General features: G+C 47.9%; 2 long non-coding RNA genes and 8 other non-coding genes across 10 annotated transcripts; 5 read left to right on the top strand and 5 right to left on the bottom strand.

Annotated features, from left to right (window-relative positions):
• The first annotated feature begins 4,572 nt into the window (after nucleotides 1-4,572).
• trnag-gcc (transfer RNA glycine (anticodon GCC)) lies at nucleotides 4,573-4,643 on the top strand. Its single transcript has one exon. It is a non-coding gene; the product is annotated as a tRNA-Gly (tRNA).
• Nucleotides 4,644-7,048: 2,405 nt separating this feature from the next.
• On the top strand, nucleotides 7,049-7,122 carry trnat-agu (transfer RNA threonine (anticodon AGU)). The gene has a single exon. It is a non-coding gene; the product is annotated as a tRNA-Thr (tRNA).
• An 872-nt stretch (nucleotides 7,123-7,994) lies between these two features.
• trnak-cuu (transfer RNA lysine (anticodon CUU)) lies at nucleotides 7,995-8,067 on the top strand. Its single transcript has one exon. It is a non-coding gene; the product is annotated as a tRNA-Lys (tRNA).
• A 313-nt stretch (nucleotides 8,068-8,380) lies between these two features.
• Nucleotides 8,381-8,462, bottom strand: trnas-gcu (transfer RNA serine (anticodon GCU)). The gene has a single exon. It is a non-coding gene; the product is annotated as a tRNA-Ser (tRNA).
• A 10,138-nt stretch (nucleotides 8,463-18,600) lies between these two features.
• Nucleotides 18,601-18,674, top strand: trnat-ugu (transfer RNA threonine (anticodon UGU)). Its single transcript has one exon. It is a non-coding gene; the product is annotated as a tRNA-Thr (tRNA).
• Nucleotides 18,675-20,326: 1,652 nt separating this feature from the next.
• On the bottom strand, nucleotides 20,327-20,490 carry LOC131102436 (U1 spliceosomal RNA). Its single transcript, XR_009119432.1, has one exon. It is a non-coding gene; the product is annotated as a U1 spliceosomal RNA (small nuclear RNA).
• Nucleotides 20,491-21,963: 1,473 nt separating this feature from the next.
• Nucleotides 21,964-22,990, top strand: LOC131101729 (uncharacterized). Its single transcript, XR_009119284.1, has 4 exons — nucleotides 21,964-22,070; nucleotides 22,170-22,240; nucleotides 22,422-22,730; nucleotides 22,803-22,990. It is a non-coding gene; the product is annotated as an uncharacterized LOC131101729 (long non-coding RNA).
• A 207-nt stretch (nucleotides 22,991-23,197) lies between these two features.
• On the bottom strand, nucleotides 23,198-24,438 carry LOC131101727 (uncharacterized). The gene is made up of 4 exons (XR_009119282.1): nucleotides 24,268-24,438; nucleotides 23,778-24,086; nucleotides 23,628-23,705; nucleotides 23,198-23,510 (listed from the first exon to the last, which is right to left on the bottom strand). It is a non-coding gene; the product is annotated as an uncharacterized LOC131101727 (long non-coding RNA).
• Nucleotides 24,439-24,979: 541 nt separating this feature from the next.
• trnae-cuc (transfer RNA glutamic acid (anticodon CUC)) lies at nucleotides 24,980-25,050 on the bottom strand. Its single transcript has one exon. It is a non-coding gene; the product is annotated as a tRNA-Glu (tRNA).
• Nucleotides 25,051-25,432: 382 nt separating this feature from the next.
• On the bottom strand, nucleotides 25,433-25,506 carry trnat-cgu (transfer RNA threonine (anticodon CGU)). Its single transcript has one exon. It is a non-coding gene; the product is annotated as a tRNA-Thr (tRNA).
• Between the last annotated feature and the right edge of the window lie 1,809 nt (nucleotides 25,507-27,315).

The raw sequence follows: 27,315 nt of genomic DNA, 5'->3' as shown, positions 1-27,315 counted from the left end.
CCTCGACCCACAGTTTGGGTTCCGGAACCAAACTCCTCGAGAGGGACTGGACCTTGTTCTACTCTGGAGTTGCTGCAGGGGAGAGGAAGCGAGCTGGTGTAGGCTTATTAATAGACCCCCGGCTTGGTGCCTCTGTGTTGGAGTCAGCCCCGGTGAACGAGAGGGTAATTTCTCTACGCCTTCGGGCTGGGGAAAAGGTCCTAACTGTCATTTGTGCGTACGCGCCAAACGGCAGTTCGGAGTACCCGGTCTTTTTGGAGTCCTGGTGACTCCGTCGTTCTACTGGGAGACTTCAACGCCCATGTAGGCAATGACAGTGTGACCTGGAGGGGCGTGATTGGGAGGAACGGCCTCCCTGATCTGAACCCGGGAAGTGTGATGTTATTGGACTTCTGTGCGAACCACAGTTTGTCCATAACTAACACCATGTTCGAACATAGGGATGTCCATAAGTGCACTTGGCACCAGGACACCCTAGGCTGCAGGTCTATGATCGACTTTGCAGTCGTGTCATCAGACCTGCGTCCGCATGTTCTGGACAGGCGGGTGAAGAGAGGGGCTGAGCTGTCAACTGATCACCACCTGGTGATGAGTTGGATTAGATGGCGGGGGAGGATGCTGGACAGACCTGGTAGACCCAAACGAGTAGTGAGGGTGTGCTGGGAACGTCTGGCAGAGTCTCCCGTTCGTCGGGTCTTCAACTCTCACCTCTGGCAGAGCTTCGCCTGCATCCCGGGGGAGGACCGGGATATTGAGTCCGAATGGGCCATATTCCGTGCCTCCATTGCTGAGGTGGTTGACCGCAGCTGCGGCCGCAAGGCGGTCAGTGCGAGTCGTGGCGGCAGGCCCCGAACCCGATGGTGGACACCAGAGGTCAGGGCCGCCATCAAGCTGAAGAAGGAGTCCTATCGAGCATTGATGGCTTGTGGGACTCCGGAAGCAGCTGACAGGTACTGTAAGGCCAAACGGTTCGCGGCTTCGGCGGTTGTCGAGGCAAAAACTCGGGTGTGGGAGGAATTCGGTGAGGCCATGGAGCACGACTTTTGGTCGGCCTCGAAGGGGTTCTGGCAAACCGTCCGGACCCTCCGAAAAGGGAAGCATTGCCCAGTCCACACTGTTTACAGTGGAGACGGGGCCTGCTGACCTCGACTGGGGATTTGTTTTGGTGAAGTAGGTGCAGACACATCTATTAAAAAATGAAAATACAAAATATACAGTATACAGTATAAATATATGTACACAGTCTGTTTTTTGTTTGTTGTTCCGGAACTGCAGTCTGATTGTTTTTCCTAGGAGTCCAAACTGAGCGTTAATTTAACGCATATAGAGTGTCAAAGTGGCAGGATGAGGCAGAGGTGGGGTGTGAACAGTGTCAGGGGGGGGTTCCGGGACTTGTTGATGAGGCTGACAGCAGACGGGAAGAAACTGTTCTTGTGGCGTGAGGTTTTGGTCCTGATGGACCGCAGCCTCCTCTCAAAGAGACTGTGTCCGGGTTGAGAAGGATCGGCCACAATCCTTTTCTGCACGCCTTAGGGTCCTGGAGGCGTACAGATCCTGGAGGGACGGGAGATTGCAGGAGGTGAGGATGGACTCAATGATGGAGCTGTAGAAGTGCACCAACATTGTCTTTGGCAGGATGAATTTCTTCAGCTGCCATAGGAACGTAGGAAGTACATCCTCTGCTGTGCCTTCTTGATGAGGGAGCTGATGTTCGGCTCCCACTGGAGGTCCTGGGAGATGATGGTACCCAGGATGCGGAAGGACTCCACAATGTCAATCGTAGAGTCACAGAGGGTGATGGGGACAGGAGAGGCTGAGTTCTTCCTGTTGACAACCATCTCCACTGTTTTTAGGGCGTTGAGCTCCAGGTTGTTCAGGTTGCACCAAGTAACCAGATGGTCAACCTGTCACCTGTAGGCAAACTTGTCGCCGTCAGAGATGAGTCCGATGAGGGTGGTGTCGTCCGCAGACTTCGGGAGCCTGACAGACTGGTGACTGGAGGTGCAACTGTTTGTGTACAGGGAGAAGAGCAGAGGAGAAAGAACGCAGCCCTGGGGGGATCAGGTGCTGACGGTTTTTGTATCTGAGATGTGTTTCCCCAGCTTCACGCACTGTTTCCTGTCAGACAGGAAGTCTGTAATCCACCTGCAGGTGGAGTCAGGCACGCTCAGCTGGGAGAACTTCTCCTGGAGCAGAGTTGGGAGGACGGTGTTGAAGGCGGAGCTGAAGTCCACAAACAGGATCCTAGCATAGGTTCCTGCGGAGTCCAGGTGCTGGAGGACCAACACACCAAGGCAGCCGTCCGCAGCGCCATTTTGGAAACACGTGGTGGCATGGGAATAGATGACTACATGGTAATCAGGTGGTTAGGTGTAAGTGGTTCCAGACACATGGGTTGTTTACATTGTCCACAGTAAGAGGGTGATTATTCACAACAGACATGGCTTCCTAAAGAAAGGTTCTCAAGGAACTGTCACTCAACCTGCCAGCACTGTTTGCTAGGACTGAAAGGAGCACGTTTTTGATGGTTCTGATCTGGCGCTCCCAAACACCTCCCATATGGCTTGCATTTATGACAAAGTTGCATTGCTTGTCTGCCAGGTATTCTGTTACTCTTTCTGTGTTTATTTCCTTTAGAGACTTTTCCATTTCATTTTTAGTTCAAACTAAGTATGTTCCCTGATCTGATCGGATGTGCCAAACAGCACCTCTGATGGCAATGAAGCATCTTGGGGCATTGATGAATGAGTCAGTGGTCAAGTCCTCCAGCATCTCTATATGAACACCTCCAGAACATAGACAAGTGAATAGTAGACTGTACTGTTTTTGTTCTTTATGCCCTTGTTTTGTGTGAAAGGGGCCAAAACAATCCATGCCACCATAGGTAATTGGTGGAGAAGGCTCAATGTGGTCTTGAGGTATGTCAGCCATCTTTTGTTCCTCTGTGGCTCCTCGAGCTTTCTGGCATGGGATGCACTATCAAATATGTTGAGCCACTGCTTTGCTCCCTCCCACGATCCAGTAGTCATTTGCTCTGAGTTAATTCAAGAACCAATATAGTTCTGAGACTGGACCTTCTCTGCCAATTCAGGAAAAGCAGGGGAATTAGCTCAAATGGTATAGCGCTTGCTTTGCATGTGAGAGGTAGCGGGATCGATTGCCTAAATTCTACAAGGAATCCTTTGTTTTATTGGCTAATTGTAGGCCATTCGCGCACCCCGGGGTTACAGAGGTCAAAGGTAAGCCCATATTCAGCAGCACAGTGGCGAAAGGTAAATGTATGTGCATTACCGTTTCCACAGGTTCCCGATTTGTACAACCCGGCATTAATACCTCTTAGTGTAATTCTACCTTACTGGTGGATGCCTTCTTCTGGTCGCTCCTCAGGGCTGACCTCTGGTAGTGGTGCGGTGGACCCGACGTGAGTGATAGGTTACCGACCGAGAACATGACTGGTGTTTGTGCCCTGATTTCTTTCCTTCCTCCAATAACAGTATTGTCAATTGATGTGGAGCGCCTAGTGCATAGTGCTACTTCCGTAGGGTCTCACCTCGTGCCACGGACGCCCTGAGGACCAGACAAGGTGTGTCAACCTCACCCTGGTTCGACGCTTCCAACCTGACGTACATTGACCCTTGGATAGGTTTTCCTGGTGTCCTGTTGGTTATGAGGGTGGGGTGTTGTCGACGTGGGCTTTTGTTGTTCCTTCACGGTCCACGTTCTTTGCACTCGGGGTCTAAATTTTGGGTAGAGGACAATGGGGTGGCCGCCCCCATTGATCTGCTTCATGCAGTCACGGTGCGCGAGAGGTTTGCCACCACTCTGCTTTGCCATGCTGTTTTCTTGACCTTTCCCCGGTCAGTTAGCGGCCGTGATGGGGGTGTTTCGCAGTTGATTGGGTTGTGCGCTGTTGGTTATGGGGCCCGATGGGTTTTTGCCGTGGGCTTTTGTTGTTCCTGGAGCAGATAAAGAAGAGTGGTCAGTACGGGGGTGAACCCATGACCGTGGCTTTATTAGCACCACGCTCTGATCAACTGAGCTAATCGACCACAGGACACCATTGCATCAAATGTTTCCAGCTAAAATCGACTAACTCATCCTTAACAGACCGCATTCTCCGTGCCATGCTGTTTTCTTTACCTTTACCTGGTCGGTTGGTTGCCTTGATGGGGGTGTTTCGCAGTTCACTGGGTTCTGCGCTGTTGGTTATGGGGCCGGGGGGTTATGAGGGGCAGGGTGTTGTCGACGGGGGCTTTTGTTGTTCCTTCACGGTCCGCATTCTCTGCACTCGTGGTCTAAATTTTGGGTAGAGGATAATGGGGGCCACTGCCCCCATTGATCTGCTCCTTGCAGTCTTGGTGACTGAGAGGATTGTTGACGCTCTGCTTTGACATGCTGTTTTGTTTACCTCTCGAGGGTGTTTCACTGGTGACAATTGACACTTTGGTCTCCATCCCTTGTATGAACATGTTTCCCCATTGGTGAACTGTTTTTGTGTCCGTGCCAGATGCACAGGATTTCCTTTTCTACTAAAGGCACCGCCACTTTTCTCCGACAGTGCAACCCCATGTGGCATTGGTGGTTCAGTGGTAGAATCCTCGCTTGCCAAGCGGGAGCCCTGGGTCCAATTCCCAGCCAATGCAGTGCATCTCCGCTTGTACCTTTCTTTAGAGTTCATGTGAAAAAGTACAAAGGCTCTTTTTCCTGTGAAAGGGCAGAACTCAGAATGACACCTGAAAAGTAAGAGAACGGACCACCCGAGAGTTAAGGTGGACAGCACTTAGTGAAACCTGACTGCAGTCATGCTGTTGTAGTCTCTGTCGCGCAATTGGTCAGGGCCCCGTTTCACGAAGCAGGTTCAACCAACTCTGGAGTCTAACCCTGAACTCTGAGTTGATCTACTCTGAGACAGGAAACTCTGAGTTACGGGTTTCAGAACAGGTGATTTCAATTGGTTCAATCAACACAGAGTTTGTTCACTCTGAGTTAAGCGCGTGCACCACGACTTTAAAAAGCCCTGATCAATGGAGCCCCGTTTCCTCGATTCACCATGGCAACGAGTGAGAAGAAAAGATCGTCGTATTTCAGTCCTCTGGAACTGGATATATTAATGCGGTCATACGGCGAATTTGAAAGCGTTTTTAAAAAGAAAAGCAACACGGCTGCAGCAGCGAAAGAACGCGAGTCTGCGTGGGAGAAGATTAGTGCTCGAGTCAATGCGTAAGTTTAAATTTATTATATACATTTATGTAATCACAATAATATTAGGCTACAGATGCAAACAAGTAGAATGGTGTTACAGCTACAATTTATGTCACTTAGATGTAATCCCACCGGCGAAAAAAGAACGTGGAAGCAGCTGAAGATGAAATATAAAAACATTGTTCAAACAGGTAAGCCCTCAGCATAACAGTCAGGGTGCCTCTTTTTAATCATGTTTACCACTAAATATCATTCAGCAGCTGTTTCAGTGTGCATTAACTCCAACATAATATTGTTTTCACACACATAAATGTCCTCACCTGTATACAGTTAAATCAGACATATGAAAAGCAACATCTAACTTCTACTCAGCCAACAGAAAGCGGGCAGATGCCCGCAAAACTGGCGGAGGACCACCCCCACCACGTCTGACCGAGGCAGAGGAGCTGGCCATGAGTCAGACTGTCGGGAGGCCAGTCGCAGAGGGGATCCCTGGAGGAACCTCATCCTCGGACATGATTACACAGGAGCCACCAGCCTTGATAAGATGCAATAGGCATAGGCCTCAAACTTCTTTTGGGCCTATATTTCAATGTTAATTTCCCTTTCATGTGTTTTTCTTTTGTCTCAACAGATTCTGAAGGCGTACTTGGTCTAGTGGATCCATGTGCCACTTTAACTGTAAGTAGCCAATAGTCCAGAGATTATGCCATATTTAAAGTATAGCATAGTGAAACACAACACTCTAAACAGGATGATGAAGATGATGGGACCACAATGTCTGCTGCCTTCTCTGTGGTGTCTGAGAGGGAGCCTGAGAGGCCTACAGAGGTAAAATCTTGATGTTACTGATTTCCTCTCCATTCACATGTCTTTACATGCTTTTGTGGATTATAGTGACTTTTAGCCTACACTGAAGTATTAACGGATTCTTATCCATTTTAACAGAGCATGGCTGGGCAGCAGGAAGAGGGTCTCTCAACCTCCACAGCACAGATTGACACAGTGAGATACGTATTCAGTAAATTCCAGAGGTTAATTCAGTGGAATTCATGTGTAACTGTATAATGTCATCCTTATGTGTTCCCAGCTACCACAAAAAGAAATCTACAAAGTGCATTTATTAAAAACAGTACAAAGAACAGAAAAAGAAATGGTGCTGCTGGACCGCCAGATAACTAAAACGGATCTGGAAATTGAATTATTAAAACACAAGTTAGAGGTGGGTGCATGGTCATAGGTGAATTGTGTTGATGATTGTAACAATTAAAAAGTAAGAAACCATTTTTTTCCCTTATTTGTTGGAAATAAAGAAGACCAAATAAATTTTTTTTTGTCTTTCTGTTTATTTTACTGCTGTTGGTGATGGTGATTATGAAAAACGACCAAACTGGCTTTAAACACGCGCGACAATGAATGAATCACACCGTGTGTAGCGTAAGAGGGCGGAGACAGAAAGAAACTTGAGGTTCATTGAAGAAAACCCGGTCCCGACCAGGTTATGTTCACAGAGTCTGTTGCCATAGTAACTGACACCGAGGTTAAGTTACCTCTCTCTGTGAAACAGGCTGGAGTTACTCCTCTGTCTCTGGTTTGACTTACCTCACTTTTTGAAACGGAAAACTCAGAGTTTCCCTCATTTCAGGGTTAACATACTCCGAGTTTTCACTAAACCTGCTTCGTGAAACGGGGCCCAGCACGTTTGGCTGTTAACTGAGAGGTTGGTGGTTCGAGCCCACCCAGGGACTCTCAATTCACACATGTGTTGGACTTTGGACTCCCTCCCTTGTATGAACATTTTTCCCCATTTGCGAACTGTTTTTGTGTTGGTGCCAGATGCACTGCTGGCACTGTGGCTAAGCTGGTCAAAGTGCCTGTCTAGTAAACAGGAGATCCTGGGTTCAAATCCCAGCAGTACCTGGGTGCTTGGTCAGTGAAACTTTGGCAGCTGATTTGTGAACCATGTACTTCTTTTTGTCACTTGCCCTTCAAGAACGAATTGACGTTGCATCCACAGCTGACGTGATTGTTGTGGATCCCATTACGCCAGAAGGTGCTTGAATCCAAAGAGTATGACATTGTGATGTTTTGTCATTCAGCGCCACTTTGCAGAGGCTCATCCACTTGACAGTTGAATTTTTTTTCTCTTACAGTGTGTCCCCACGTGGCATTGGTGGTTCAGTGGTAGAATTCTCACTTGCCAAGCGGGGGCCGCGCGCGTGTTGTTGACATTTGCTGCCAGCCAATTAGGATGCGACACAGACGTCAGACAAGCAAAGAGACTCGCCTGCCACGCGGGCATGATTACCATTCCCATTACCATCTACCAGGGATGGCAACTGAATTAAGAATCAATGCCAGAAACCTGCCACAGGATAATGTTTTGATGCAGACTGGTCATGATGCCTCTGATTAATTCAATTAATTCATTAATTAAAATTAATTAAACCACTACCTGTGAGAGGTAAGGTACACCATTGCACTAAAGATTGATAGAATAGTTAGTAATGGAGTTAGTAGTGAATAACTAACAATGCTTGTGGGGATTTTTTTGGTGTTGGACATCTTTCAGATAAATAAACATGCAAACTGACCCGGGAACATCATGGCTGTTCCTGGCAAATGAACATAACAGGAGGGTTAAGATGACTACACTTCCAAAGTTCTCAGCTATGACTGAACCTCTCGCTCCTTTGTTCCCTGAGAAACTAGGTTGGGTGTGGAATTGATCAAACATCAAGAAGACCACATCAATTTAAAAAAATTAAAAAGTGATATCTTGGCAGAAAAAGGCCCGGTTAGCTCAGTCGGGAGAGCATGAGACTCTTAATCTCAGGGTCGTGGGTTCGAGCCCCACATTGGGCGGTTCAGCTCTTTTGGTGATACATCTTAAAGATTTCTTTCCTGTGGAAAATTCTGCAACATGCGGAAAACATTTCATTCGAAGTACACAAAAACAAATCCCATTCTTGTAGGACCACAAATGGTACAGCGCTCACTTCGCATGTGAGATGAAGTGGAATCGATGCCTGCATTCTCCAAATGGTATATTATGCCTTTTTCTTGCCAAAAAAGCATTCTCAATCTCCCATATCGTACCGGATGCTTGGATTAATTGCATTCTAATGATGTTTCCTAAAAACACAGGTGGTGTCAAAACTGGTGCATTAGTACAGTCCTATGAGGATGGGATTTGAACCCATGCGTGCAGAACACAATGGATTAGCAGTCCATCACTTTAACCTCTCAGTCACCTCATCTCCTTTGTGGACATGGTCTTGTTGACTCAAAATGACACATCTTAATTAGTGTTTTGGTCTTGCAGAAATTGTGGCAGCCTTCCTGAAATAGCGGGTTTGATACCCGTATTGTCGAAATGATATGTTATGGCTTTTTTTTGCCAACAAAAGCGTTCTTGATCTCCGACATCGTACCTTATACTCTGATTCATTGCATGCTAATAATGTTTACTCACTCTTTCTGGCGCCGCTCTGGTGGCAGCCTGCTACAGCAGCTCTCGCTCTTCGTTGAGTTCTTTTCTTCTTTATTCTGTCTTTTTCATTCTTTTTCTAGGTTATTCTTAAAGGAACTGCTTCGTAAATGCTCAGTTCAACTGTCAACCATAGTGATAGTGTTGAGCTGGCATTTCTCATAATTTTTTCGACGATGTTTTCGACCGCACGCCGAAACTCTATTGTTTACAGTAGGGACCAGCTGTTGGCGCTCCGCAACACAGCGGCGCTGCCCCACAAGAGGCTCGAGGTTCCCCGGGAGGTAAAGAGGAGAAGACGGGGAAGCCGTGCCGGAGCCCAATGCCGCGACAAGAGGAGGAGATACAGACCAGTTCTCCCGTCCATCATCATGGGGAACGTAAGATCTCTCCCCAATAAGATGGACGAACTAGCGGCGCTGACCCGGCATCAGAGGCAGTTCCGGGAGTGTAGCGTCATGTTGTTTACGGAAACGTGGCTGGATACACGGACCCCAGACACGATCGCTACACTACACGGATTCACACTACTGCGGGCGGACAGGACAAAGGAGAGCGGTAAGAGGAAAGGAGGCGGGCTAGCAGTGTTTGTGAATGATAGATGGTGTAACTCTGGGCACATCACTATTAAAGAGCAACTCTGCTGCAAAGACATTGAACTATTAGCCGTTAGCATGAGACCGTACTATCTGCCGCGGGAATTCTCGCACGTTATCGCGATAGCGGCGTACATTCCCCCCTCTGCTAACGCAGACGAGGCCTGTGACGTCATCCACTCTGCCAAGGGCCGGCTACAGACACAACATCCGCAGGCTCTCCTTCTTCTCTCAGGTGATTTCAACCACGCTTCTCCATCCTCCACCCTGCCCACCTTCACCCAGTATGTCACCTGCTGCACCAGAGACAATAAAACACTGGACTTGTGTTTTGCCAACACCAAGGAGGCATACAATTCAACAGCACTTCCTCCCCTGGGAAGATCAGACCACAACCTGGTCCATCTCCAGCCTGTGTACAGACCTCTGGTACGCAGGCTGCCAGCTGTGTCCCGCACAGTGAAGAGATGGTCTGATGAAGCCGACGAGGCTCTGAAGGACTGTTTCAACACAACAGTGTGGGAGGAACTCTGCCATCCTCATGGGGACGATATAGACAGTCTCACTGACTGCGTCACGGACTACATAAACTTCTGTGTGGAAAACACTGTACCCACCAGGACTGTACGGTGTTTCTCCAACAACAAACCGTGGATTAATCCGGACATAAAGGCTCTCCTAAAGGAGAAGAAGAGGGTCTTTAAGTCAGGAAATAGGGAAGAGCTGAAGGCTGTGCAGAAGGAGCTGAGGAGGAAAATCAGGGAGGGGAAGGACTGCTACAGGAAAAAGATGGAGGAACAGCTGCAGCAGAACAACGTCAGAGGAGTCTGGAGAGGCCTGAAAACCATCTCTGGCCACAAGGGGCCCGACTCCCAGGCTGCTGGGGACCAGGTAAAGGCTAACGATCTGAATCTATTTTTCAACAGGTTTGATCAACCATCTGCCCATCCCCCGGCCCAGCACCTCCTGCCGAAACTTCTGCCGAAACTCCCCCCATCGACACCTCGAGTGGACAGCCCTACCCCCACCTCCCCCTCCTGCACACAGCCATCCCCCACCACTTCTCACCTAATCAGCTCAACCTCCTCACTAACCTCCCCCCGCACACAGCCCCCCTGCTCCAACCTGACCCTCACAACATCCCAGGTGAGAAACCAGCTCCGGAAAACCAAGGCGAGGAAGGCGGCGGGAACAGACGGCATCAGCTCCAGGCTCCTGAAGTCCTGCGCGGATGAGCTGTGCGGGATTGTTGAGCACATCTTCAACCTGAGCCTGAAGCTGGGGAGGGTGCCACAGCTGTGGAAGACATCCTGCGTGGTTCCTGTCCCCAAGACCCCGCACCCCAAGGACCTCAGCAGCTACAGGCCGGTGGCACTTACATCACACCTGATGAAGACCCTGGAGCGGCTGATCCTTGACCATCTCCGCCCCCTGGTGGGTCCTTCGATGGACCCGCTCCAGTTCGCCTATCAACCTGGCACTGGGGTGGACGACGCCGTCATCTTCCTCCAGCACAGAGCGCTCTCTCACCTGGAGAAACCTGGGAGCACGGTGAGAATCATGTTCTTTGATTTTTCCAGTGCGTTCAACACCATCCAGCCAGCACTTCTGAGGGACAAGCTGGAGAACACAGGGGTGGACCTGCACCTCACATCGTGGATACTGGATTACCTCACCAACCGTCCACAGTATGTGAGGACACGGGACTGTGTGTCCGACACAGTTGTCTGCAGTACGGGGGCTCCGCAGGGAACGGTCCTGGCTCCGTTCCTTTTCACCCTCTACACAGCAGACTTCTACTACAACACACCAACCTGCCACCTGCAGAAGTTCTCTGACGACTCTGCAATTGTTGGCCTCATCACAGATGGGGACGACTTGGAGTACAGAGGACTGACACAGGACTTTGTGGACTGGTGCCAGCGGAACTGCCTCCAGATCAACACGGGGAAAACCAGAGAGCTGGTGGTGGATTTCCGCAGGCGCATCCACTCTCCTCCAACACCAGTGAACATTCAGGGAATGGACATTGAGATGGTGACATCCTACAAGTACCTGGGTGTTCATCTCAACAATAGACTGGACTGGACTCATCACACAGAAGCACTTTACAGGAAGGGCATGAGCAGACTCTATCTGCTCAGGAGACTGAGGTCTTTTGGAGTGCAAGGGGCACTCCTCAAGACGTTCTATGACTCTGTTGTGGCTTCAGCCATTTTCCAGGGAGTGGTCTGCTGGGGCAGCAGCATTTCGGCTGCGGATAGGAAGAGACTGGATAAGATCATCAGGAAGGCCAGCTCTGCACTGGGTTGCCCCCTTGACCCAGTAGAGGTGGTGGGAGAGAGGAGGATGTTGGCTAAGCTATCATCCATGTTGGAGAACGACTCCCACCCCCTGCAGGACACTTTGACAGCACTTGAGAGCTCCTTCAGCGATAGACTGCTTCACCCCAAGTCACACTGGTCCAGAATCACGAAAAAGTCGATCAAAACTGATCACTCCGATTTTCGAAAAAAGGGGTATTTTTCCTTTTTTTAGTTCATGAGGAACTGGGGTGTGCTTTTACTTTGGTCCCCGAGCCCCCTGATTAGGAGCAGTGCGCGTTCAAAAGTAAGGTTTTCAGTTTCCTCTTTGTACCGCTTCCCAGCAAGTGAAATGTTGGGCACTTGTGCTCACTAGTGAACGTGCGTGTTTCCAAGTTTTTGTGGTACCTCCAGTCACCCAAGGATGGCAACTGCCCAACCAGGTGGTCGTTTCTCCTTTTGAGCCAATACTGGGAGAATTCCCTTTGGTTTGAATCACATGTTGTCGAGCAGTCATTTAGTGTTTGTTCAATGGGTCATATAATACAGAAGAAGGGCCAAGCACAGACTCAAATCAACATCATGTGATACCTACGACATCACTCTTTACTTGGTTGGAAAAGGTTTTGCCACTTTTTGCAACTTTAGGAGTAAACTGGATTTTCCCGTTTCAGATCCACTCCATGAGATGACGTCCCCCACCCGTCGGGGGCTTCTGGAGGCGATGCTGGGAGCCGGTTTCCTGATGTCGGACGCGGCATTGAAAGCTGGTGTCGAGTTCCTGTGTCTCTCGGTTCCTCCTGGATGTGTGCCTGACCGATCCGTCATCCGGGACGTCGTTCTTTATCAACGGAAGATGATACTTCAACGCTGGGATGCTCCAGGAATTCGACGGTCATTCGCGAAGATGCTCAACAAACATGAAGTCTGGCTTCGCGAATCTGTTCCAGTGGCGAGCCTGGAACCTCCAGCTCCCGAGCAGGACAACACGATGGATGGCCGCAGGGGCGGACGACCGTCGCAGATGCCGGCTGCCTTCTCCCTCGTCTCCTCCCCCACCCGGCGCCGCAGCGTGTCCCAGCTCCTCGACCAAGGATTTACCGGCGAGCAGCTGGCGTACGCGTCTCAGATGACTCTGAGGAAGGAGGGGAGGCACACCGAAGCCGACATCATCAAGAAAGTGATGGCAGCAGATGGCCCGGACCCTACAGTGGTGCAGGCATCGTACCGCGCACCCCCTCCATCGCTTCCGAAAATGCTGTCGGCCGACGAAGCTCTCGTGTTGCTCTTCAACACCAACATGACGCGAGCTGCGTACCAAGTGGTCCGTGAGACATCGAAGGACCACGTCGCCGACATCTTCCCACCGTACAACTTCGTATTGGATGCCAAGAAACGATGCCATCCGGCTGGAGTTGCTGTCGACGACCGTGGCGCTTCTGTCCCCGTGCAGCAGTTGGTTGACCACACGGCGTCAAGGCTGTGCACGCTCCAGGCGTCGGTCATCCAATCGTCGGCAGCTCAAGGCTCCTTGATCCTGACCTCTAACTACGGGTTTGACGGTGCTACCGGTCAACAAGTCTACCGCCATCGACAGTCAACGGACGTCGACGACTCTACCATGTTCCTGGCGAGCATGGTCCCTCTGCGGCTCCGGACCGAGGATGGCCGAGTGATCTGGGCAAACCCGAAGCCAAACTCCACTTTCTTCTGTCGTCCGATCAGCTTCATCTTCGAAAAGGAGTCCAGGGAGTTGACCACCTCCACCTACGTCCAACTCAAGCAGGAGGTGGAGTCACTCACGCCGTCAACCGTCCAACTCACCAACGACGGCACCATCTCCGTCCGCCACGACATGGCATTAACCATGATTGACGGCAAGGTCCACAACGCCATCCAGGACATCCGGTCGCAACAGGTCTGCAGCATCTGCCTGGCCAAGCCTACCGAGATGAACGATATCGACGGAGTTCTGGCCCGGCCCACTGGAGACCGGACCCAGCACGGAATCTCCACCCTCCACTGCTGGATCCGGTCGATGGAGATGCTCCTTCACATCGCGTACAGACTCCCGTTCTGCGAGTGGCAGGCCCGTGGAGAGGAGAAGCAGCGGATTGTCAAGGAACAGAAGCAGCGGATCAAGACCGAGTTTCGTCAGCGTTTGGGGCTCCTAATCGACCAACCCCTTCCTGGCGGATCTGGAACAACCAACAATGGGAACTCTGCCCGCCGCTTCTTCTTGGAGCACGAAACGTCTGCGGACATTCTGGGCCTTGATTCCACCCTGATCCGCCGCTTCAGCCACCTCCTCCGCGCTGCGTCCTCCAACTTCAACCTCGACGAGGAGCGGTTCGGCGTGTACGCGGTTGAGACGGCCAGGATGTTGGTCAGCCTATATGGGTGGTTCAGGATGCCACAGTCGGTCCACAAGCTCCTGATCCATGCTCCCGCTGTCTCCGCCGGCATGCTCCTTCCCCTGGGGGCGATGTCAGAGGAAGCCCAAGAAGCAAGAAACAAGGACTTCAAGGCCATCCGGGAGCACCATTCGCGCCAGATGTCCCGGGTTCAGTCGAACACCGACCTGTTCCACCGTCTTCTTGAGAGTTCTGACCCCTTGATCAGCCCCCTCCGGATGCGGAAGCTGAAGACTCCGACGAACAAGGCCACGGACCAGTTTCCGCCAGAGGTCCTGGCCCTCCTTCGAGCTCCATCGGTAGAGCTGTAGACCCTGGGTGATGGTGGTGGTTGTCTATTAGGTCGCGGGGGATAAACTTTTAGTGTGTGATATGATGTGAAGTGGAAGGCGTTAAGTTACCAACTTTCAGTGTTTTTTTATGATGTGACTTATAAAGTTTTGGTACAAGTCAGTGTTTTTGTGAAAGTTGGCCAAGTAAAGCCATTCGTTATTTTCGGTTTTTGAGGTAAAATGAAGAGATACGGTCATGTTTTTGCTTATAGATCATTTTCATGCTGATTTACAATGAATTCACTCAAAAATTAGTTTTGATCGACTTTTTTGTGAATCTGGACCAGTGTGCAAGTGTGTGAAGGAGCGATATCGCAGGTCTTTTCTTCCTGCAGCTGTCAGGCTGTACAACCAGCACCGCTCCCGATAGACTTCTACACTGCTATGTACATCTGTGTACTACTTGCTTTTATAGTCAGTATAGTTACTCCAGATCCCATTCACTGTGCAATATCTGATCAACCTCCATGTGCAATATTAAGGGCTCTAAATGCAATATACTAAGTTCTATGTGAAGTATTTCCATAATGCCTCATATTAACTCTCTAACAAGATCTCAGTGTATAGACTGGTCATATATCTCATCTCGTCTCATATTATCTACATACTGTATTGTATATAACTCTAGGAAAAACTGTTGATTTTTGTTAATACTTGGGTCGTTTATATTGTTTATTTTTCTATATTGTGTATTTTGTACTGCTTAACTGACTCTGTACTCTTGCTGCTGTGCAATACAAATTTCCCCACTGAGGGACGAATAAAGGCATATCTTAATCTTAATCTTAAAAATACAGGTGTGGTCAAAACTAGTGTATTTTTACATCACCACACTTCAAGTGGACAGACAATCTTGTCTTTTCAGACAATACAATTACAAAAGCAACACACACCTGCCATGACCCTGAATCGGCCGGGGTTGCTGCGGCCACAACACAGAGTAGGAACCACTATACAATTACGGCTGTGAGCTATGCTTTTCTGGGCAAGAACCATAAACTCAGACTTGGAGGTGCAGATTGCTCATTCCAGCTGGTTCTTTTTCGTCTGCAAGCAAAGCTTGAATTTCATGTGGGTGTTGTCCTGGCGGGAGAAACATTTTAGCTTGTGTCGGCATGGCTACCGTGACAAAAGCCCATTTTCCTTTCCAGTAAATGTGCATCAGCTGAACACTTTGCAGACCTAATGCTGTGAACATTTGTTGTATGTCACCTCCCAACTGCACTTGTCTGGTCTTAATATGTAATTGTCTGGCTGTGTTGTTGTGATCGATGTTGATGAAATCAAGAGAACAAAGTCACCCCTTTACAAACTATTTGCCAACTCACGATGCAAACAGCGATTGTGCTGAAAACTGGGATTGAACCAGGGACCTTTAGATAGTCAGTCCAACGCTCTCCCAAATAAGCAATTTCAGCTGCAAAGGTGTTTCTCTGCATTTTCAGTCTGGGCTAAAAGTGGGGGTAGGGTGAAGCTGTGTCTGTGCCACGTACTATGTTGCTGTGTACCTGGTCCAGTGTGTTCTCATCTTGGGTTGGAATGCCCCCATGCTGGTAACGGGTGGGGAATACAGTCCGTTGATCACGATAAGCGGGACAGAAAATGGATGGAGTTCACTGGTTGAAGTCGCCAGGTACCATAAAAATGGTAATGGGCCACAAGCGTGTTCTGAATTCCCCTTTGGCCAAATTGGCTAAATGGCCGTACAAAAAGCACCATACTTGGAGCCTGTGGTCAATGTCAACAGTCGGGCTAATTCAGTTCCGTTGAGACGGTGATTATGTACCAAGTCAGTTATGTCAGTCAGGATTTGGTCAAGGTTGTTGTGTGGTTTGGGCATGGATAAGGCTATGTATCTAAATTCAGGAGGAGTCCATGGTCTGTAAACATACTGAGATACTCCCCCTGCTGTTGCAGAACTTGCGGGAACTTGCAAATTTTCCCACTGAGGGACGAATAAAGGCATATCTTATCTTCTACCATAGGGTAGGCTTTTCCTTCTACTTCAAAGGGTAGGTTTTGGCATGAAGTAGGACACTTAATCCTACTTCTTGAAAGACATTCTTAATGCTTTCCCGAGTTCCAACATTTCCTTGGGAGCGAGTTTGATAACCTCGGGGTGTGGACATACTCGGTGATATGTCAACGGGGTTGGGAGGATTCCAACTATGGTCTTTTGGCTTGAGTGTGTCATTTAATTGAGTCGAGTCAATAGTTCCCCAAGAGAGGGGGCGGTTGCAGAGTGATCATAAATTGGAAATGTTGGGTACAAAGATGTGGCCCGAGTCAGAGTCTGTACAACTACAGATGACTGAAAGTCTCGCTCCTTCTGAAACAAGGTTGTCTGTGGAATTGATCAAACTTGAAGATGGCCACATCGATAAAAAAGAAAAACAAAAAATTATATCTACAACAGAAACAGGCTTGGTTAGCTCAGTGGGTAGAGCATGAGACTCTTACTCTCAGGGTCCTGGGTTTGAGACCCACATTGGGTGTGCATGTGAGGAAGACACATGGTTTGTGTGCGGGGCTACACAAACCTTTCCAGTTCCAGTTAAAAGGAAGGCACCTTAGGCAGGCATTGGTTATTCAGTGGTAGAATTCTCGCTTGCCAAGCGGGAGGCCCGGGTCTGATTCCCGGCCAATACAGTATATCTAAGCTTTTACCTAGAGCTCATGTTGAAAAAGGACAAAGGCTCTTTTCCTGCCAAAGGGCAGAACTCAGAATGACACCTGAAAAGTAACAGTCCGGACCACCTGAGAGTTAAGGTGGACAGCACTTGAGTATTTGCAAATTTCTGTCAGAAGTGGAAACTTACTGAAACCTTACTGCAGTGATGCGGATGTAGTCTCTATGGATCAATTGGTCAGCGCGTTCGGCTGTTAACTGAGAGGTTGGTGGTTCGAGCCCACCCAGGGACGCTCAATTGACACATGTGTTTGGCTTTGGGCTCCCTCACTTGTATGAACATTTTTTCCCATTGGTGAACTGTTTTTGTGTCGGTGCCAGATGCACAGGATTTCCTTTTTTACTAAAGGCATCATTGTCAAGTTTGCATGCTTCACAGGCACTATGCTTTAGTTGGTCAAATTACATGCCAAGCAAAGAGGGGCTCCTTGGTTCTAATTCCAGCAGTCCTCTACTGGTATTTCCATGACTCTGGTTTTCATACTTTTTATCAGAGGTCATGTTGAAGAACAAAGACTGTTTTCTGGAGAAACGCAAGACCCCAGGATGCAATAGGTCTGCTTTGTATACTTTTCAGCAGCAGTCATGTTGAAAAGCACCCCTGGTTTACTGCCCAGGAGGAGCAGCCTCGGCCACTTTAGAATGAAGGGTGACGCCACTTCAAGATGCAAGAAGCTGTCAGAAGTGGGACTCAAACCCACGCCTCATTAGATACTGCAACCTGAATGCAGCGCCTTCGACTGCTCGGCCATCCTGACCCTCCAGAGCCCACTTTTTTAAAAGGCATTCATACACTCTGTACGTTATTATTTTACGTTAGTGTCAGGTTCAAACTCCTGGGACACTTGTAAAAACACTGAATTACAGAAGAGACAGACAACAAAATTCAAAATTTCTCGCAGCGAAGAAAGTGAAAAAACAAACCCAGTGACATGCCGCTCCACTCTGAGGATGCCATTCATGCTCCTCTCTTTTTATTTTCTTTAGGAGGTCCCTAATACATGGTCGTGCAACACTAAGGGGAGGGGGAAGCAAGCAGTTGCACGAGCTGTACTTGTTGTGTATGTGTGTGTGTATGTGAGAATAATTACTTTTTGTGCATGTATTCTTATCTTGGCCCATTTTGCATGATGAACAGGAACATCTTCAAGGCCACTGCTGGCATTCCCAGGCACCTGCAAGATTAGTGGTGCTGGGAGTTGCTGGTCAGCGTCATGGAATGTTCCTGCTTTAAAACATTCAAGACTATTGTCTATAAACAGATATAAGGGTGATAACTTAACACTATAATAATTGAATTTACATTTTATTCTAACAGTCCAGATTAACAGCCTAGTTATTTGTGTCAGTCCCAGGGACCATTTCTAGACCATTGTGTGACACTTGTGTTGGAGAGCCTCTTTTGGAGAGCCCTTGCATTCTTCCCAATTGGTAAACCCTTTGTATTGGTGCCAAATATACGGGATTCTCCCCCTGCTGACCGAATGACACACGACAAATGGCGTCGTCTCAATGTTGGAGCCGTTAATGTCTAGAAGAGTAAAGGCAGCATTGCCAGGGTGACTTGCTTGGCTGGCGCTGTGGTTTAGCTGGTCAAAGTGCCTGTCTTGTAAACAGGAAATCCTGGGTTCAAATCCCAGCAGTGCCTGGCTGCTTAGTCCGTGAAACTTTGGGAACTGATTTCTGACCCACGTACCTCTTTTCCTCACTTGCCCTTCAAAAACGAGTCAATGGTCCATCCACAGCTGACATGATTGTTGTGGATCCCATTACGCCAGAAGGTGCTTGAACCCAAAGAGTATGACATTGTGATGTTTTGTCATTCAGCGCCACTTTGCGGAGGCTCATCCACTTGACAGTTTAATTTTTTTTCTCCGACAGTGCAACCCCATGTGGCATTGGTGGTTCAGTGGTAGAAGAGTAGAAGAGTGGTAGAGAGACTTTGGAGAAGTCAGGTATTTGAATCCCGTCTAAGGCATCAGTCAAGTCACAGTTTTCTTCTCCACAATATTATTTTTTTCCAATTAATCCCTATATAATTACAAATTATTCCTATCAGGCTTATATTGATACCAGTGCTTGAAATAAAATACAAAATCAATGCAATGTAACAAAGAATATTTATTTATCAGGTTGCCACACTCAAGAACACTCTCAATAATAATAAAAAAAATCTACATGTAAGCAGTTATGAATAATGAATATACACATTGTTCACTTATTTTGCCGCCTTTGTTTCTCCTTTTCATAGAAAGGAGAGGCCTGGAACTCCTTCCAGCTCATCTCTTTTTCCATCCTGTGCTCTCTATAGATGGAGAACACTTTGGCAGGACAGTAGATGTACTTCTCTGAAGCCAGTGTGGATGCAGGGGCTTTTCCGATCCTGCTTCAGCTGCATCCTGCAGAGGCACTTTCGGACAGGGGGTGGAGGAGATTCATCCCTCTTTCTCTTCTTCTGCTGTTTTTCCTCCACTCTCTTTCTTGTCTCATCCACCTCTCGCTGGAAGAAGTCTGTTTGACTGAAATCTTTAAATGGCATCTTAGGGTCTGTCAGACCTTCTGCAGCAATAAGATTATCTGACAGGGCCTTGTTGATGAACGTCGTGGTTGATGTCCCATCCACTTGATATTTTGATTTTGGTTGGCCACAGCACAGACATGGTTTTTGTTTGAGTTTTTTGGCACAGGAGGTGGTTGCTGCTGCTCCAACGGGGTATGAGCAGGTGGTGGTGGTGAAATAACCATCACTGCAGGCAGTGTCACTACAGGCACAAGATGCAACTATTCCAACAAAGGGACAAATGATTACGCGTTTTTACCTGGCTTTGCTTTGGCTGAGCGAGAAGTCCTTTCAGGCAAGAAAACAACAAAAAGCAACACACACCAGCCGTGACTCAGACAAAACACAGAACAGAACAAAACAGAATACAAACAACAACACGATTACGGCTACAAGCTATCGTTTTTTTGGGTGAGAACCATGAACTCCTACTCAGAGGTGCGGATTGCTCATTCTCGCTGCTTCAAATTTGCCTGCGAGCAAACCTTGAACTTTAGACTCAGATCAATCGAAATGGTTGCCGATGCCCCTTTCTCTGTCTTGTTGCCGTTTCTCATTGAGGTTTCCTGACTGAGAGCAGATCGGCCTCACGGCTGGTTGGTTGTCTCCCGTGGACGGGCAGACCTTTCCAGCAAGCATTGGTAGTGCTGGGCTGGTCGTTTCTTGCTCGGTCTGGCTGCACTCGCAAGCCAAGGAGTTCAGCGCGGTGCTGCGCCTGCCTCTTGTTTTAAACACGGGATAAGGGGAGAGCGCGAACGCAGTCCCCCACTACCACAAATTATGCAGTAGAGATTCCCGCATTTGGGGAATTCGCAGAGGTCAGCTCAACCCATGTGCAATGGCTGAGCCTCGCCCTGGGTGAACCACCTTCTTGATCATGGTATCTCCCCTGGCAGGTAAGTATGAGTTGCACCGGTCCCGCCCGGACTAGTCTCTCGCACATGCCACATGCTGAGTGGTGGTCTCATCAGGTCGCCCACAACAAGCCCAGCCACTTGACCTGTGTCCAAATTCAGAGACATGACTCTGGTTATCTCAAGGAGTCAGTCTGTGTGGCACTCTTGTGACTTCATTCTGAGCAAAGGCAGCGGCAGCAAGTGGCTTAGGGCAGTTGCTGCAGACGTTCAATGCGGAGACTGAAGTACTGACTCCACGTCCCTAGTCACACCATGTAACATGAGAGGCCAATATGTTTAACCCTGACACGAGTAGATGTGCAAGGTCGTTGTGAGTCAGTGGGTTGTCAGGGTCAAACTCCTGTGACACTTGTAAAAACACTTAAATGCAGAAATACAGAAGAGACAGACAACAATATTCAAAGTTACTCGCAGCGAGGAGAGTGACACCACATACCCAGTTACATGCCGCTCCACTGAGTATGCAGTTCAAACTCCTCTTTATTTATTCTCTTTCGGGGGTCCCTACTACATGGTCATGCAACTCTAGGGGTCTAGGGGTGGCAGTTGCACGAGCTGTATTTGTTTCTCTATGTGTATGTGTGTGTATATGAGAGGAATTACTTTTATTGTTTTATGAGTTCTTATCTTGACACGTTCTTGCAGGATTAACGTGAACATCTGCAGGGTTGCGGTGGGGGTTGCTGGGGGTCTCTGATCAGGGTCACAGGAACATTTCTTCTTCAGCACATTCAAACACTCTTTCTATTGTCTAAGCAAATGGATATAAGGGTGATAACTGATGCTATGTTCATTCTATCTACATTTTATTCTAACAAGGATCTATCCCTGAGCATCCGACAAATGCTGTGTCTCACCCTAAACCCAGTCCTGACAGCATTCTCAGTCGAGGACCTTGTCTTATTGTGTTGTCCATTGTGTGTCCATGTTTTGTTTATATTCCTGTTGTCAGTCGCTTCAGGATGACAACGGTTTGTGCTTCAAGATGACCCCAACCATTCGACTGAGGCCGAAGACAAATCCTAGCTCCAGTCAAAACCTACCCAAATGTCAATTCCCTGACCGGGAATCGAACCCGGGCCGCGGCAGTGAGAGCGCCGAATCTGACAAGGATTCTAACAAGGATCTATCCCTGAGCATCCGACAAATGCTCTGTCTCACCCTAAACCCAGTCCTGACAGCATTCTCAGTCCAGGGCCCCGTTTCACGAAGCAGGTTCAACCAACTCTGGAGTCTAACCCTGAACTCTGAGTTGATCTACTCTGAGACAGGAAACTCTGAGTTACGGGTTTCAGAACAGGTGATTTCAATTGGTTCAATCAACACAGAGTTTGTTCACTCTGAGTTAAGCGCGTGCACCACGACTTTAAAAAGCCCTGATCAATGGAGCCCCGTTCCCTCGATTCACCATGGCAACGAGTGATAAGAAAAGATCGTCATATTTCAGTCCTCTGGAACTGGATATATTAATGCGGTCATACTGCGTTTTTAAAAAGAAAAGCAACACGGCTGCAGCAGCGAAAGAACGCAAGTCGGCGTGGGAGAAGATTACTGCTCGAGTCAATGCGTAAGTTTAAATTTATTATATACATTTATGTAATCACAATATTAGGCTACAGATGCAAACAAGTAGAATGGTGTTATAGCTACAATTTATGTCACTTAGATGTAATCCCACCGGCGAAAAAAGAACGTGGAAGCAGCTGAAGATGAAATATAAAAACATTGTTCAAACAGGTAAGCCCTCAGCATAACAGTCAGGGTGCCTCTTTTTAATCATGTTTACCACTAAATATCATTCAGCAGCTGTTTCAGTGTGCATTAACTCCAACATAATATTGTTTTCACACACATAAATGTCCTCACCTGTATACAGTTAAATCAGACATATGAAAAGCAACATCTAACTTCTACTCAGCCAACAGAAAGCGGGCATCTGCCCGCAAAACTGGCGGAGGACCACCCCCACCACGTCTGACCGAGGCAGAGGAGCTGGCCATGAGTCAGACTGTCGGGAGGCCAGTCACAGAGGGGATCCCTGGAGGAACCTCATCCTCGGACATGATTACACAGGAGCCACCAGCCTTGATAAGATGCAATATGCCTAGGTCTCAAACTTCTTTTGGGCCTATATTTCAATGTTAATTTCCCTTTCATGTGTTTTTCTTTTGTCTCAACAGATTCTGAAGGCGTACTTGGTCTAGTGGATCCATGTGCCACTTTAACTGTAAGTAGCCAATAGTCCAGAGATGATGCCATATTTAAAGTATAGCATAGTGAAACACAACACTCTAAACAGGATGATGAAGATGATGGGACCACAATGTCTGCTGCCTTCTCTGTGGTGTCTGAGAGGGAGCCTGAGAGGCCTACAGAGGTAACTCCAGCCTGTTTCACAGAGAGAGGTAACTTAACCTCGGTGTCAGTTACTATGGCAACAGACTCTGTGAACATAACCTGGTCGGGACCGGGTTTTCTTCAATGAACCTCGAGTTTCTTTCTGTCTCCGCCCTCTTACGCTACACACGGTGTGATTCATTCATTGACGCGCGTGTTTAAAGTCAGTTTGGTCGTTTTTCATAATCACCATCACCAACAGCAGTAAAATAAACAGAAAGACAAAACAAATTTTATTTGGTCTTCTTTATTTCCTACAAATAAGAAAAAAAAATGGTTTCTTACTTTTTAATTGTTACAATCATCAACACAATTCACCTATGACCATGCACCCACCTCTAACTTGTGTTTTAATAATTCAATTTCCAGATCCGTTTTAGTTATCTGGCGGTCCAGCAGCACCATTTCTTTTTCTGTTCTTTGTACTGTTTTTAATAAATGCACTTTGTAGATTTCTTTTAGTGGTAGCTGGGAACACATAAGGATGACATTATACAGTTACACATGAATTCCACTGAATTAACCTCTGGAATTTACTGAATACGTATCTCACTGTGTCAATCTGTGCTGTGGAGGTTGAGGGACCCTCTTCCTGCTGCCCAGCCATGCTCTGTTAAAATGGATAAGAATCCGTTAATACTTCAGTGTAGGCTAAAAGTCACTATAATCCACAAAAGCATGTAAACACATGTGAATGGAGAGGAAATCAGTAACATCAAGATTTTACCTCTGTAGGCCTCTCAGGCTCCCTCTCAGACACCACAGAGAAGGCAGCAGACATTGTGGTCCCATCATCTTCATCATCCTGTTTAGAGTGTTGTGTTTCACTATGCTATACTTTAAATATGGCATCATCTCTGGACTATTGGCTACTTACAGTTAAAGTGGCACATGGATCCACTAGACCAAGTACGCCTTCAGAATCTGTTGAGACAAAAGAAAAACACATGAAAGGGAAATTAACATTGAAATATAGGCCCCAAAAAAGTTTGAGGCCTATGCCTATTGCATCTTATCAAGGCTGGTGGCTCCTGTGTAATCATGTCCGAGGATGAGGTTCCTCCAGGGATCCCCTCTGTGACTGGCCTCCCGACAGTCTGACTCATGGCCAGCTCCTCTGCCTCGGTCAGACGTGGTGGGGGTGGTCCTCCGCCAGTTTTGCGGGCAGATGCCCGCTTTCTGTTGGCTGAGTAGAAGTTAGATGTTGCTTTTCATATGTCTGATTTAACTGTATACAGGTGAGGACATTTATGTGTGTGAAAACAATATTATGTTGGAGTTAATGCACACTGAAACAGCCGCTGAATGATATTTAGTGGTAAACATGATTAAAAAGAGGCACCCTGACTGTTATGCTGAGGGCTTACCTGTTTGAACAATGTTTTTATATTTCATCTTCAGCTGCTTCCACGTTCTTTTTTCGCCGGTGGGATTACATCTAAGTGACATAAATTGTAGATATAACACCATTCTACTTGTTTGCATCTGTAGCCTAATATTATTGTGATTACATAAATGTATATAATAAATTTAAACTTACACATTGACTCGAGCACTAATCTTCTCCCACGCCGACTCGCGTTCTTTCGCTGCTGCAGCCGTGTTGCTTTTCTTTTTAAAAACGCTTTCAAATTTGCCGTATGACCGCATTAATATATCCAGTTCCAGAGGACTGAAATATGACGATCTTTTCTTATCACTCGTTGCCATGGTGAATCGAGGGAACGGGGCTCCATTGATCAGGGCTTTTTAAAGTCGTGGTGCACGCGCTTAACTCAGAGTGAACAAACTCTGTGTTGATTGAACCAATTGAAATCACCTGTTCTGAAACCCGTAAGTCAGAGTTTCCTGTCTCAGAGTAGATCAACTCAGAGTTCAGGGTTAGACTCCAGAGTTGGTTGAACCTGCTTCGTGAAACGGGGCCCAGGACCTTGTCTTATTGTGTTGTCCATGTTTTGTTTATATTTCTGTTGTCAGTCGCTTCAGGATGACAACGGTTTGTGCTTCAAGATGACCCCAACCATTCGACCAAGGCCGAAGACAAATCCTAGCTCCAGTCAAAACCTACCCAAATGTCAATTCCCTGACCGGGAATCGAACCCGGCCGCGGCGGTGAGAGCGCCGAATCCTAGCCACTAGACCACCAGGGACTGCTTTATGGCTGCACTCAGCAAGGCAGAGACAGTGTCACTTTGACGTGCTCCAGCAAAGGAACCAAAATAGTTCTGTGACTGGACCTTCTCTGCCAACATTGCAGCAGCAGGGGAATTACCTCAGATAGTAGAGCGCTTCCCTTAAATGTTAGACCCGAACCTCTTTTGTTTTGCTAATGTGGTCTGTTTTCTTAGCCCCGCAAATGTCCAAATGCACAATGTTTTTGCCTTTGTCGAGAGCATTGTAGTACATATGACATTTATGCTACATATGACATCAGAAATGATGGATATTTCTTCAACAGAACATGACGTCTGATTTAAAACATTTACTTGAAATGTTGGAGAGAAAAAATGGAGTCGCTGAAACACATATGCAAGGCACTGCTGGGATTTGAACCCAGGATCTCCTGTCTACGAGACAGGAACTTTGACCAACTAAGCCACAGCGCCGGCGAAGGAGTGTCTTCAGTGTTAGGCGAACCACTGCATGACGGAAACCACACCAGTGGCCAGGCTTTCAACAGGACTGGTGAAATCCTGCCAGTGTAAGCGGACCGAATCCACGATTATTCTCCTCCTTGGTCTTCGCTGTGTCAAGGATGAGGATGTTGTTTGCATGCAACGACACCACAGCGGCCACCTCCTTCCTACAAGAAGGACTGCGTCTAAAAGATGGCGCCACGGACGGCTGCCTCGGTGTGTTGGTGCGCATTGTTTTGCTTTGTTTTATGTTACAAAACTGTTTTTTGCGCCGGTACCGGGAGCTCTTTCACCAGGGAAGAGCTCATGAACATCAGGGGAGCAACACCAGAGGATTTATTTCCTAAATTTCTGCTTCCAACAGTGGAAATTTTGGATATATTGGTCAAAGGTGCGCTCACCCTTGCACACGCAGCGAAACGCCGGAGGAGAGGAAAACGGGCCGGCGCGCTCGTGCGCGGGGATTACGCACGTCGCTACCCGGGATATTTCTCTCTAACGTGCGTTCACTTCCCAACAAACTAGATGAACTACAACTGCTGTTGGGAAAAAGCAGGGACTTCTCTTCATCTGCGGTTTTGTGCTTTATTGAGACGTGGCTCTGTGGATTAATACCGGACTCTGCGCTGCAGCTGGCTGGCTTCCAACTCCATCGCGCGGACAGAGACACGGAACTTTCCGGCAAAACCAAAGGTGGAGGAATCTGTTTCTATATCAACAGTGGTTGGTGCAACGATGTGACAGTGATCCAGCAGCACTTTTCTCCTGACCTGGAATATTTCACCATTAACTGCAAGCCTTTTTATTCACCCCGTGAGTTCGCTTCATTCATTCTGGTTGGCGTCTACATCCCGCTGCAGGCCAACGTGCAGGGCGCACAGCGCATGATCGCCGACCAGATACTGTGTGTGGAGCGGACCTACCCGGACTCCTTAGTTATTGTCCTTGGTGACTTTAACAAAGGCAACCTCACCCACGAACTCCCTAAATACAAACAGTTTATCAAATGCCCGACCAGAGAGGAGAATATTCTGGATCATTGTTACACTACAGTCAGGGATGCTTATCACGCCGTCCCCCGTGCTGCTCTGGGACTCTCTGACCACATCATGGTCCACCTGATTCCTGCGTACAGGCAGAAACTAAAGCTCTGCAAACCTGTAGTGAGGACATCAAGGAAGTGGACCAGTGAGGCTGTGGAGGATCTCCAGGCGTGTTTGGACTCCACTGACTGGGATGTGTTCAGGGCCCCGTTTCAAGAAGCAGGTTCAAGCAACTCTGGAGTCTAACCCTGAACTCTGAGTTGATCTACTCTGAGACAGGAAACTCTGACTTACGGGTTTCAGAACAGGTGATTTCAATTGGTTCAATCAACACAGAGTTTGTTCACTCTGAGTTAAGCGCGTGCACCACGACTTTAAAAAGCCCTGATCAATGGAGCCCCGTTCCCTCGATTCACCATGGCAACGAGTGAGAAGAAAAGATCGTCGTATTTCAGTCCTCTGGAACTGGATATATTAATGCGGTCATACGGCAAATTTGAAAGCGTTTTTAAAAAGAAAAGCAACATTGAAAGCGTTTTTAAAAAGAAAAGCAACACGGCTGCAGCAGCGAAAGAACGCGAGTCGGCGTGGGAGAAGATTACTGCTCGAGTCAATGCGTAAGTTTAAATTTATTATATACATTTATGTAATCACAATAATATTAGGCTACAGATGCAAACAAGTAGAATGGTGTTACAGCTACAATTTATGTCACTTAGATGTAATCCCACCGGCG

The sequence above is a fragment of the Doryrhamphus excisus genome, chromosome 14 (genome assembly GCF_030265055.1).
Source record: "Doryrhamphus excisus isolate RoL2022-K1 chromosome 14, RoL_Dexc_1.0, whole genome shotgun sequence".
NCBI lineage: Eukaryota > Metazoa > Chordata > Actinopteri > Syngnathiformes > Syngnathidae > Doryrhamphus > Doryrhamphus excisus.
The sequence above is the reverse complement of the archived record's forward strand: the minus strand, read 5'-3'. Positions and strand labels throughout refer to the sequence as shown.